This window comes from Montipora capricornis, chromosome 2 (assembly GCF_036669925.1).
Source record: "Montipora capricornis isolate CH-2021 chromosome 2, ASM3666992v2, whole genome shotgun sequence".
In the NCBI taxonomy this organism is placed as follows: Eukaryota; Metazoa; Cnidaria; class Anthozoa; order Scleractinia; family Acroporidae; genus Montipora; species Montipora capricornis.
Window position 1 is genome coordinate 17,020,527 of NC_090884.1, and position 12,979 is coordinate 17,033,505.

General features: G+C 40.3%; 1 pseudogene; it reads left to right on the plus strand.

Annotated features, from left to right (window-relative positions):
• Positions 1-9,164: 9,164 nt before the first annotated feature.
• Positions 9,165-12,434, plus strand: LOC138034804 (uncharacterized; annotated as a pseudogene).
• Positions 12,435-12,979: the final 545 nt, after the last annotated feature.

The following is a 12,979-nucleotide window of genomic DNA, read 5'->3' on the forward strand; positions in this document are numbered from 1 at the left end:
GCGGCTTACTCCCTGAAAAAAGGCAATGCGCTCGGGGATTTTAAGAGTTTTTGACAGGCATACCTACTCGTTTCGTTTTCCATTAATTCCCATAGATCCTATCAAAACTAACAAAAATATTTAATTCATTACGATTATCTAAAACGAAATAAAGAGCAGTAGCTGCCACGAAATCTGGAACTTGAATATTATCGAGCTGATCATTCCAGCGAGCTTGTTGTTTATCATCAGTCGCTTGGTTTTCGTCACTTTTAAGGCCATCTAAATCAAAATTGTTGTCTCTAGTATCCCCTTCTCTTACAGGAAAACGATAAAAGATCCCTAGATCCTCCGAATCCGAAAAAAAAAGCATGAATATCCCCATCGTTTGATGCGTGATCTGGCGCATCAGCTGTTGTCTCCGCGTAATTTGATCGCGCGATCGAAAGGGCAAAAAGCCAGCCCTTGTGGGGTCTCTTATCAGCTGTCAAAAATACTCACAACACGGCAAATGATTGGTCAATTATCCTACTAAATCCCAATAACAACAAAAAATTTAGATTTGCTAACGGAGATCGGGTAGAGGCCTAAGATCAACTCTGAATCAAGACGCCATTTTGTTTGGCCGGTTACGGCCGGTTTAGGTAATTCAGGGGTCATCGCGCGCGGCCGGTTTAGGTGTCAATGAGTTTTAAATATTGTTCTTAAACACCAAATACGAAACACTGCTTGTGTAGGCCTTTGGTTTTCAACTAATCCGGCACGAATACGCAATCTTTTTCTTGAATTGATAAGCGATAAAACTCTCCACCCTCTGAGTGGTAATCAAATGCCCTCCCTCCCGGGCAGGAACAGCTGTCAATTGCTCGGGGTATGCCCAGGGTGGGGACATGTTTAAGCTTCGATTTGACTGGTACATAACATAATTTCTTTTCATTTCCATAGACCAAGTTTATAACTTTGCCAATGTTCAAGTCAAAGTCTGGGGTGGAAGAAAGAAGCTTGCAACCACTATGCGTACAGCCATTCAAGCTATTGACAATCAACTGTTACGTGATCTACCAACAAATAGCGAAGACCTGGAGCCACAACAAACCCTCAAGATAACTGGGTTTGACTCCATACAGAAGATAACCAAGTATTTAGAGTGTGTCCATTGTAGCAAAGGTATAATCCAGGGAACATGCACAGATGTGATCATTTGTGAACACTGTGGCTACATGATGAAGACAGACTCCTGCCAGACAAAAGTTGTGGCGAAGATAGTCATTAAGATGGATGACCAAGAAGTAGTGTTCAAAATTGATCATCCTCTACTGGAAAAGATCTATCCTGGTGTAATCTCTATGGATCACTCGGTCTTAGGAAGAGAGTTGCTCTATGGTCTTGTGGATCATACTCTTGTGTATAATACTCAAAACTTTAATGTGTTGGATATCACAGTTTAATTTAGCCTGAATATCAGGCTTTTCTTCGTTGACTTACTTGACCATTTTGTTAGGTTGTGTTATAAAAACTGTTGGAGTCTACCCTATTATAAAAACGTTTGGAACTTTGTTTCCTCTATTTTCAATATGCTTAATTTTGTAACATGTCCACTGTAGCAAAGGTATAATCCAAGCAACATGCACAGATATGATCATTTGTAAACACTGTGGCTACATGATGAAGACAGAGTCCTGTCAGACAAAAGTTGTTGCGAAGATAGTCATTAAGATGGATCACCAAGAAGGAATTTTCAAAATTGATCATCTTTTACTCGAAAAGATATATCCTGGTGTAATTTCTATGGATCACTGTTTTAGAAAGACAGTCGCTTTATAGTCTTATGGATAATACTCTTGTGCAAAATACTGAAAACTTTAATGTTTTGGATATCAGCGTTTAATTTAGCCTGATTATCAGGCTTTTCTTCATTGACTTACTTGACCATTTTGTTAAGTTATTTTTTATAATTTAGTGATTTTGTTAGGTTAGGTTATGTTATGTTATAAAAACTGTTGGAATCTATACTAAATTATAAAAACGTTTGGAACTTTGTTTCCTCTATTTTCAATATGCTTCATTTGTAACAATGATTTTATTTTTGGAACTTTGTTTACTCTATTTTCAATGTGCTTCATTTGTAACAATGACTTGACTTTTGTTGTGCAGAATACTGTATTACGATAAAATTGTTTCGATACTTGTTTCAAAGTCGAAGTACTGGTCAGAATCTCATTTAAGTGGTTCATTGCACAGCTTTTACAGACCTTAAAGCACTGGGAAAACTTCATTGGATTATCTTAAATACTTTTTGAGATATTAACTTTTTTAGTAGTCAGAAACCTTGAAAATGGACAGCGGACAAAATGGTCCAAGAAGTTAGAGTACAGTTCACCGAGACATGTTCTTTCTTCTAATACAGTTAAAAAGCCCCAGCTCCATTGGTAGGTCCCTCTCTTGCTTCAATATTTCAGAGTAGCCTTTTTTGTGACAACACCATAACAGGAAGAAAAACCTCTCCTCCTCCAGGTGCCATCCCTGAAATTCCAATAGTTGTAGACATCATCTTGTTCTGGTTCATAAAATCCTTTTACTTCATCAGCAGCCTTTGACATGGATTTTTCAGCAGCAGTTTGAGCTGCATTCTTCACTGCCTTGAGATGGTCTTGAAATATATTTTCCTGCATTGGTAGTAGCATGTTCACCGCAATTATAATTTTTTTCTCAAAAGAATATTTGTGATAAAATAACCTTTCATATCGCGCGACAAACTTGGTGATGTAAACAACCCTTATGCATGCTAGTCTCAACGTGGGTTACCAAGGCAAAAGTGGCCCGGTAAAATTCACGAAGTGATTCTCGTTTTTATTTTTGTATGAGAACCTTCTTGCAACAAGGTGTATACGAATTCAAATATTTTTTTTAATTCGCTTTTTTACTTTACCTATTTTGTAAATCCTTGTTCTTCTTTTTTATTATCACAGACTTTCCTTTATCTCACTGGCTAAAATCCTAGTAATTGAACAAACACAAAACCTCGCCTTTTAACCTTTTATTATTCCTCCAGCTATTTGTGAAACTTGCCGACATGTGCATTACAAGAGACGAGGAGAAAAACAGCAACAGGATAAGGTTGAAGTTGTGAGTATTTTCGTTTTTCTCGTTAAAAGTTACATAAACAATCAATCCGTCCACAATATTTAAATGCAATTTTGTGTTAATTTTGAGCTACCCAGATGGTTTCTACTGTTGTGCTTTATCATTTCATTTATACACTTTTTTTGATTTTATACCATTCTATGACTTTGTTCACCTTATTTTTGGCAAACTCTTTCCTTTATACTTTTTTCCTATTCGGACCTTTGCCAGTTGCTTGGGTTGGTTTTCATTCATTTCATCTCTTTCCATGTCATAGGTATCACTTGAAGAAGAGCAAGAAACACCCCTATACTTGTCATCATTTGAGGCTGATGCCCAACACCGTCCAAGTTCATCATCTGCGCCTGTCCAATTTGATGATCTCAGCCAGCCTAATACCTCATGTGCGCAAGCTCAGTTCGTTGATCTCAACCAGCCTAGTACCTCATCTGCGCAAGCTCAGTTCGTTGATCTCAACCAGCCTAGTACCTCATCTTCATATGCTCAGTCCGATGACCGTCACCAGCCAGTTACCTCGTCATCTGCTCGTGTTCACTTTGATGATCTCCGCCAGCCGAGTACTCCTGCATCTGCTCAAATCGAATACGAGACTGAAACAACATCCTCTCAGTCATCACAGAGTACTGTACCTGAACAGGAAGTTAGTGTCTGGGAAGACGAAATGGAGCTGCAGCAGCAGAAGAGACACACTTTGAACGAAACTATCTCAGAGCTGAGTGGTGGCCGTGTCAGCCCTCTATTGTCAACCTTAAACACTTCATGGGACGACATCTCCAGTACTCAAAAAAATATTATTCAAGAAAAGCCAAGGAGATGATATCAACGACGCTATCGATTATCAGTCCTGGTCAGGAAGAAGAGTTGTGGAACTCTATCAAACCAGGACCACTCCCTGGAATCGAACCAATGGGTAGAGCCAACAGGCTTCACTTTGATGGAAGTGAAGGATTAGTAAATGTCCTAGTTAAAGCATACGACCAAGCTGCGTCATGGCAAATCAAGCGGCAAATTTTGTCTCTTTTTGCTAACGACTTCACAAGAACTGGACTCCAAGAGTTAATACCAGGCTTGTCAAAGTGGAGAATCGACCAAGCGCGTCTGCATGCCACCGAGACAGGAAAGGGCCAACCTGTGTCTACTCAACCTCTCTTCCGTCAACGAATTGATCAAGCAAAAATAGATCACTTCATAGAATACATTTCGCAACCAGAATTTATTCAAGACGTGGCGTTTGGAACAAAAACCATGAAGCTCGACTCCGGAGAAAATATTCTTATTCCAGCAGTCATAAGAACAATGATACCATCAAGAATTATTTCTCAGTGCAAATGTCACTGCGTATTCCAGCAGTTTCAGCCAGCTAGTGATCGATCGCTGTGGAAGATGCTTCAAGTTTGTTCTGCATCCATGCAAAAGTCTCTCCAAGGGCTAGACAACCTGACTGCAGACGGGGCTGAGGCTTTTGATAATGTCTCCAAAGTCGTTGATACCCTCGTAGAAAGTGGAGCTGGTGAACAATGGGGTAAAGAAGTCCACAAACAACTGGTAGAGGGGAAAAGGTACTTAAAAGCTGACTATAAATCGCATGTAGGCACTGGCGAGCACTGTAAAGACCATTGCATAAATTATGCCCTCAGCGATTCAGATTTTGTTGAATGGTCAAGTGACTGTCAACACAACCATGATGTAATTTGCGAAAGATGTGACTCCCTGAAGAACGTACTACAAGAAATCACTGAAAAAGTCGAGGCTGTCGACATTACAGAAGAGCAACGAGCAGTCAAGAGATTTGAAGTAGCAGAATGTATCAGATCCATCAGAGCCTGGAAGTCACATTTACTGCGACTCATCAATCAAGACCAAGCAAAGCAAGAAGCCCTCTCCAATCTTACTGAAGAAGTCTGCCTTATCATTATGGACTGAGCTATGAAGTTCTTGCCCCTGCAGTATCGAGAGCGAATGAGCGACTTCTACGGTAAGAAGGGAAGAAGTTGGCACGTGTCTGCATTGATCACCAAAAGGGATGGAGAATACAACGTTGAGTGCTATGTGCATCTCTTTGATGTCTGTGTTCAAGATGCCTTTTCAGTAATCTCCATCGTCGAAAACCTGTTTCTTGCTGTCAGACGAGATTATCCTTCCATCAAAAAAGCTTACATTCGCTCGGATAATGCTTCGCGCTACCACAATGGTCCTCTCCTTCTGAGCCTACCATATATTGGAAAGAGAACCGGTATCACCCCATTGAGATACGACTTCTCGGATCCTCAGGCAGGAAAAGACATATGCGACCGCAAGATTGCCCCAATGAAAGGTCATATCCGAAGGTGGGTAAACGAAAAGCACGATGTAACTACTGCCGAGAATATGAAAGAAGCCCTCGAGTCACATGGTGGCCTAAAAGGATGTCGAGCTGCTGTGGCGAAAGTAAATCCCCTGAGAGATAATGGAGGAGATAACAAGATTCCAGGGATAAGTCTTTTGAACAATTTCTCTTACGAGAAAAATGGAATTCGAGCGTGGCGAAGTTTCAAGATCGGAACAGGACGTCTAATCAAGTACGAGGATCTTAAAGTTCAGCCTCAACAGGAAACTGGATTAGAGATTATCCAGCAGTTTAGTTCCCGTACCAGAGAGCTCGGTTCAGTAGCTGTACGACAAGCGGAAGACTCGGTTAACAAGCATGACATCTACTCATGCAATGAAAATGATTGCATTTTAACTTTCAAGACCAGAGCAGAGGCAGAAGAACACATGGACACAGGGAAGCACCTAAGGAAAACCGAGAAAGAATCCATGTATGATTCTGTAAGGAAAAGGTGGGCTGACAAGGTAACTGGAGTAAAATTTGTTGGAAGAACTGAAAAGACTGTCCAGCCGCGGCAAAGCCAAGAGCAAGATGAGATCGAGAGCGCGGAAAATGAACAGACAATTGGATGGGCGCTAAAGACAACAAGGACGTGGACAAAAATGGGAAAGAAGGCCAAGGTTTTTCTCATCGAACATTTTGACTTAGGTGCGGAAACAGGCCTCAAAGCAGATCCAGCCCAAGTTTCGAGAGAAATGAAACAAGCTAAGGACAGCAATGGAAAGCCTCTTTTCAAGCCAGAGGAATGGAGGACAGCAAAACAAATCAAAGGTTTTTTCTCGCGTCTGTCCACCAAACGCAAGCAACAACAATCGAACGGGGAGGAAATAGAGCTACTAGATGAAGATATAGAAGCTTTGGAAGCTGAGGAGTCATTAGAAAGCCTTAGAAATGCTGTTTCTCAAGACATGAATGCGCCCAGCCATCCTGTTACAGCTGGGGAAAAAATCTGTGCCATTTGTCTCGTGATGGGGAGCTGAATAGCCTCAAGGTAGTGCAGTTGCAAAGCATTTGCGAATCTCTGGAAATCATGGTCGAAGGGTCGAAGAAAAGAAAAAGAACATACATAGAACCAATCGAAGAGTTCTTACGTGCATGCTCCTGCAAAAGATCTTAGTCTTTAGTTTGAACACAACTATTTAAAAAAGTTAGTGGTTGATAAAGGACAAAGGCGATATCAATGCGACAGGTCATTTATTTTCATTTATGTCGCCTTGTTAGATTGGATTTTCGCGTTTCCCTTTAGTCAACTTTGGCGATGACTGACCTGTTTGGAAATAGGTGTATTATGGTAAAGGAGAAACAACTGCATTTCACAGAAAAATGAACACTTGCATGTTATCGCAAGAAGACTGGAAAAGTAAAGAGACTATTTCATTTTATGTTCCATTTATCTCTTTCATTTTTTCTTTCACTTAGAATGAAAAATTAAAGTTAGATGATCAGGTTTTCCAGCTCAGTGTTGACAACCTTACCTTTTCATTAATATCGCCATACAAGAGAATTATTATGTTATTAATGTGAATGCAATAATCTACTGCGCTATCATACTTGTAGCATTCCGATATTTTTTTTTTGCGTTATTACTAACGACAAAAAATATCGGAACGCTACAAGTATTATTCTTTACGAAAATTTCTAGCCCAGTTTATCAGAGAGGGAAAAGCTTTATTGGTATATTTTATAAACTCAAAAGGCTAGAAATTGTAAGATAAAATTTATATGTAAATTAGCTCCAAAATAATAAACTGGTTTTTTCATTGTATCAGAGTCGAAATTCTTGGAAGTTTCTTTGCTAGGAAACTTTAATTTGATAAAATACGCTAGCTGTAGTTGATATATATATCAAAAACCGAAGTTTGAGTCCATTGAAATGGAAGCGGATAGTTATTATGCAACCTACGACAGACCGGAAGTAAACACTTCACGCAATCACGCAAATCCAGAATGCTATTTTTGCCAAATTTGGAAGCTGCTCGCGTTTGTTTTATTTTAGATCCCAATTTTAACTTTGCAGATTTGCAAAGCCCATGCATAGGGCTTTCGAAAAATGTAATTTATATAAAAAATAACTGCCGCACTTTGGAGAAAAAGGACTTCAAAGTTGATGAATTTTTAGATCGTGAATTAAGCGGCTTTAGATTGTAAAGTTCAAGTACGGGTCAAAATTTCAAAACTCGCCAGATTTGTCTCAAAACTTCAGAAATTCTAGCTCACTAGATGAATTTTCCGAGTAATATATTAAAACTTAAAAAGAGAAAACGATTTTTTGTTTGGAGCAGCTGAAGTTTGGCCTTAGATTTTAATGTCTCCGATGCCGATCACGGGCCAAAACCGAGGGGGGTGGTCTATCTCTACAGAAAAAGTCTCAAGAAAACTTTAAATACCACAGTTCATCATGCAATCGGATAGTCCTTTATTGCTGAAAATTTGGTGGAAATCGGCGGACCCCCATCTTTTGCCCCCGCCCGGTTTTCTCGGACAATCACTCTTAATCTGCACTGTGTTTGTCATAAGCTGGCACTTGCTTGTGTTGACGCTGATCAGGGATTAAAGTATGTTGATCACATGGCCACCATCATTCGCCAACTGTGGCAAAGCATGGAAAACTCCTCCAAGCGTACCAAGGCGTATATGAAGACACAGATGTGGCTACATGACTTTGGCCTGAACAGAAAAACGAAAACAAAAAGTATTCAAAAAGCTCAAGAAAGCTTGCAAGACAAGGTGGTTTCATTCAACAACTCTTTCTCTGCTCTGTATGAAGATCTTCCAGCTGTATTGTTGACCCTGAGATCAAGCCTATTTCAAAACCTTGTTTTTCTCTGGGGACAGACCTGGAGACCTTGGCCCGGTTCGCACAAATGAAATCCTTAGATTTCCCAATGATGATGGGTTAATCTTTAACCACACATGGGGAAAAACGCTTCGTGGAGACAGATCGAATCTTTTTGGAATAAGAAGATGTGCGAATGTCAAAATTTGTCCCGTAGCAGCGATTCAGAGATACATGGCTAACTTGCGTGCCATGCAGGTTGACCTAACTGATAGCTTTCTTTTTCGGCCGACAACTGCTCAGGGTGCATTTATCTATTTCCTTGGAAGCGATGAATAGCACATTGAAAACGTACCTCAAAGAGGCTGGCATCGGTGAAAGTGAGACGACACATAGCTTTAGGTCTGGCTGTGCCATAACACTGGCTCTTTCGGGGTCGGCATAGGCAGATGTTATGAGCAATGTGGGTTGGGAGAGATCATGCACAGCTACCTATTACATGCAGCTTGAGAAGGTCCTTCGCCACAATAATACCAGTGTTCTCCTGACAGAGGCTGTTGATGACCACAATACTACTTCTGACCTCACTCGGTTGTATCAAAACCTGAACTCAGTGAAGAACCTTGCGCAAGCATTTCCTACGGAGGAAACCTTGAAGCGTAAGGCTTCCTCGGAGACGACTTCCTAGAACAACTATGTGTGTCACTTTAGCTTTCTGATTAATGTCAGGTTTGGGAAGAAGTTGTGAGACATGGGAATATGGGTTGTCTGTGTGGGGAGGGGTCATTCTTTTTGTGACTATGATCCCAGTGCCTCGCGAGGTGATCCGCCTCATTGTTCATACACAAAACAATGGGTCCAATTTTCCTCTATTCTTAATCAGCGATCCGTGGAACAATGGCCGGTTTGGATAAACTATCCAGTGGATATGTCATAGCAAAACCAATTGCTCTATCCAGTGGGTACTGATTTATGCAGCAGATAGCGCTGTCTATTGTTTGAACAGCTGGGGCCAGATGTTCATTCTGACATCTCGAGTAACTTTAGAGCTTCGCTTAGATCATTGATTAGGGGATCACTGTCCGTGGACACAAATACTACTGAAGAAGTTTAAGAAACATTGAGGGTTAGGGACAAGAAAAACGCAAAGACCTAGAGCATTGTTGGTTTAAAGGGGAAGAATGGTAGCGCTGCTCGGGTAGTTCGTATTTTAGTATATTTCGTTATTCAGATTTAGCATGGCGTTTACGAAAAATGGCCAACGTCAAGCAACTTTTTGTCATGAAAGCTCGAAAATTCTCTTATTCTAACTCTGCTCTCTGTCTTGAGAAGTTGCTCGATACCTGTAGACAACAGGCAAGAAGCGATCAACAATTGAACGATTTTTTTTGTTTTCATTGACAAAACACATGTTTCAACCCGTCGTTTCCTGTTTTCCGTAAACGCAGTGTTAAATCTACCTTTTGGTCTCCACAAACAGCTACTCGACATCAAATTTAATCGACGACAATGTAAGCTTCAAGCAGTAAATCTTTCATTTACTTCAAAACCGTTCGTACCTATCCAGTGAAGATATTCCACCTTTATATCCTCTTGGATTAGGACTATATTGCAGCGAATCGTTGACGAATCTTTCATGGGTTCTTTCCTAACAAGTATACAAACAACAGACACCAATGAAAAGGCGTTTATATGTAATTCCACGAGTCATTTTTTTAAGGCAAACTTAAGGGCATTAGATACCTTTGGCTCTATTTCCCCCACTTTCTTGAGTCCAGTCTTCATCCCTCCCCAGGAGGGGAGTTATTTACCAATTTCGAGGGCCATTCATCAAAACCGTTTAATTTACAGAATAGACTGAGGGAAAAACGATAAAACAACGGCAAAGTTTAGAAATATAATGTACCATTTAAAGTCTTAAACATTGGCTTACAGCTTGGCTATAATTGTTCAATTAACCAAGCCACGTAAAGCGAACCAAAAACCCTTGTCATCTAATTGGTTGACTAAAACAAGGGACGCCACTCATAGAACGAGGGCTTTAATCAACCGAGGAACAGAATTGCTTCCCTAGCTAGCAAACCCTACCTTTTAGTGACATACAGGTATTCTCTTACAGCGACATTTTAGAGAGATAATCACGGCTCTCAGATAAAAAGGTTTTTCAGCCTAGAGCTCTACTTCTTTCGCGTTAAAAAACAAAAAAAGACTTATCTAGAGTAAGGAGGATGACAGTATTACATCAAACCCTTCGCAAACCAGTTGAAACCGGTCTTACAAACTGACACAGTGTGTGTTTATCACTAGCTTGTGTTATCAGAAGTTTGTTTAAAGCACCTAAACGTTATTTAAGTGATGACGCGGATCTTGTTTGAAGTTCGTCCTTTCTTGGCTGCATTTCGCGGATTCTTCTTCCAAGCCAACCTGGCGTGTTTCAATGAAATACATCAAAATGTGAATGATTTCGTTTTTGGAGATAAAGTGGAATAAGTACATCAGTAAAACTCTTATATGACCTTGAATTGACAAAGTTTTATATGGCTTCTAATATATGGCTTCGATTCCTATTCACTGGCTATTGACAGTTGACTCTGAAATTGCTTTTTTCCTTTTCCATTTGCTCGCTGAGGGTGTCCTTGTTTTCTTTTAAAACTCATGTGGTTCAAGAAAAATTCATTGGCAACCCCTGGTGAATTGTAAAGTAAATTTCACTGCCAAAGGAAGGGATGTGCTTCAAGTCTTCACGTCCTTTGCGAAAGTTGTGGCTAGAAGCATGCGTTTTGCACCTCAAAAGAGCAAACCTTGAGCTACGAGGTAAACAGACGTCTGGTGTACTCCATGAGGTTCATAGGAAAGGGTCACAGTGGAGAAAAAAAGTTCTGCACATTAATGAATATGCCACCACCTCCAACAGCAAGGGCTTATCAGAAGAATGCAAGAACAGTTGCTAAACATGTCAAACCAATTGCCAAGGACAGTATTTCTAATGCAGCAAAACAAATCAGCATGCCCAGCATGCTGGTCAAAATGATGTCGTCAACTGTGGTGTTTCTTGTGATGGTACCTGGCAAAAAAGGGGGTACTCTTCCCAGAATGGTTCTGTAATTGTTATGTTGATTGATTCTGGTTGAGTCCTAGATGCAGAACCTCTCTCAAACGTTTGCAAACAATGTCAGAGGCATTCCCATTTGGATAAAGACAGTGAGGAGTACCGTCATTGGAGGGCAGACCACAACAACTGCAAATCTAATTACAAGGGGTCTGCACCTGCCATGGAAGCAGAGGGTACTGATCGTATTTTTAGATGGTCTGTCATTACCCACAAGCTTCGATATGCAGAACTTTACTTAGATGGTGACAGCAAAAGTTTCAATAAAGTCAAAGATGTCTATTCAGCAGACAGTGTGCAGGTTGTCAAGCAAGAATGCATAGGACATGTACAGAAACGTGTTGTAACAGCGCTGCAGAAACTCAAGAAAGAAAATCCTGGTCTAGGTGGGCAAGGCAAACTCACTGATGCAATGATTGACAAACTTCAGAATTATTATGGCATTGCCATTCGCTCTAACATTGGGGACTTGAGTGGAATGAAAAAGGCAGTACATGCAAGTTTTTTCCACTGCGCCGAGACGTGACCTTCACAACCACTGTACGGCTGGACACTCAAGCTGGTGTGGTTTTCAGCAGGACAGGAGCACCTTCAAGCATGGCCCTGGACTACCTGATGCTGTTATTACCAGGGTGAAACCTGTCTATTAAAGGTTAAGTGAGGATACCCTTTTAAATAAATGCCTTCATGGTAAAACTGTCTTCATGGGAAAAATCAAAACCAAAATGAAGCAGTGAATGGAATGGTATGGGAGCAGATACCTAAGGAAGTGTTTGTTGGAATGGACTTGTTGGAATTTGGGCTGTTTGATGCCATCAACCACTTTAACATTGGAGCTAGAGCTGTTTTGCTTTTACTTGAAACTTTAAAAATAGCACCTGGAAAATACACTCGAGAAGGACGTAGGGGCCTTGACTTAGATCGCATTCGTGGTGCTAAGTATAAGGAAAGCGATGAATGGAAAAAAAAGGAGAAAGGTCCCAAGGGGACTAAGAAAGAAAAAGTCAGACAGGAACCAGCAAGAAGAGGGAGTTACTTATGCTACTGGTGCATTTTAACACACTTCTCCTCAGGAGTTGAACAGAAAGACTCAGATCCCTTTTATATTTTTTAAGTGCTTTTTTTCTCACAAAGTGCATTTTGACAAAAATGCAAGAAGCTCAACACGCCTTGTTCAAAAACTATTTAAGATAATTTCCCGAAATTTTCTGCGCAAGATGTTGAATTATGCTGCTGTGCAATAAATTAAAAATAAAATCAAAAGGCACCTTTGATCATCCTTGGCAGGCACTTTTTGCTGAAAATTATCCCTATATTTATTTTTTTAAAAGTTTGTTTTGACTTGGCCTTAGTTGGCTTCTGTTAGGTTCATTACATCTATCTTTTGGGAATGTACCCTGAAAATTTAAAAGCCATACTGTTTTTCATGACAGAGTTATTGCTGTTGGCGTGATAGCGATGATATTCAGGCTTTTAGGGCGTGGTCATGTTGCTATGGTAACAAGGAATGTCAGTGACACTGCCAAACAATTACTTTCAAGGAGTGTTACCACATAAGGCACATATAAAAATGTTGGAAGTAGTGTAAGAAAAAGTCCATTTT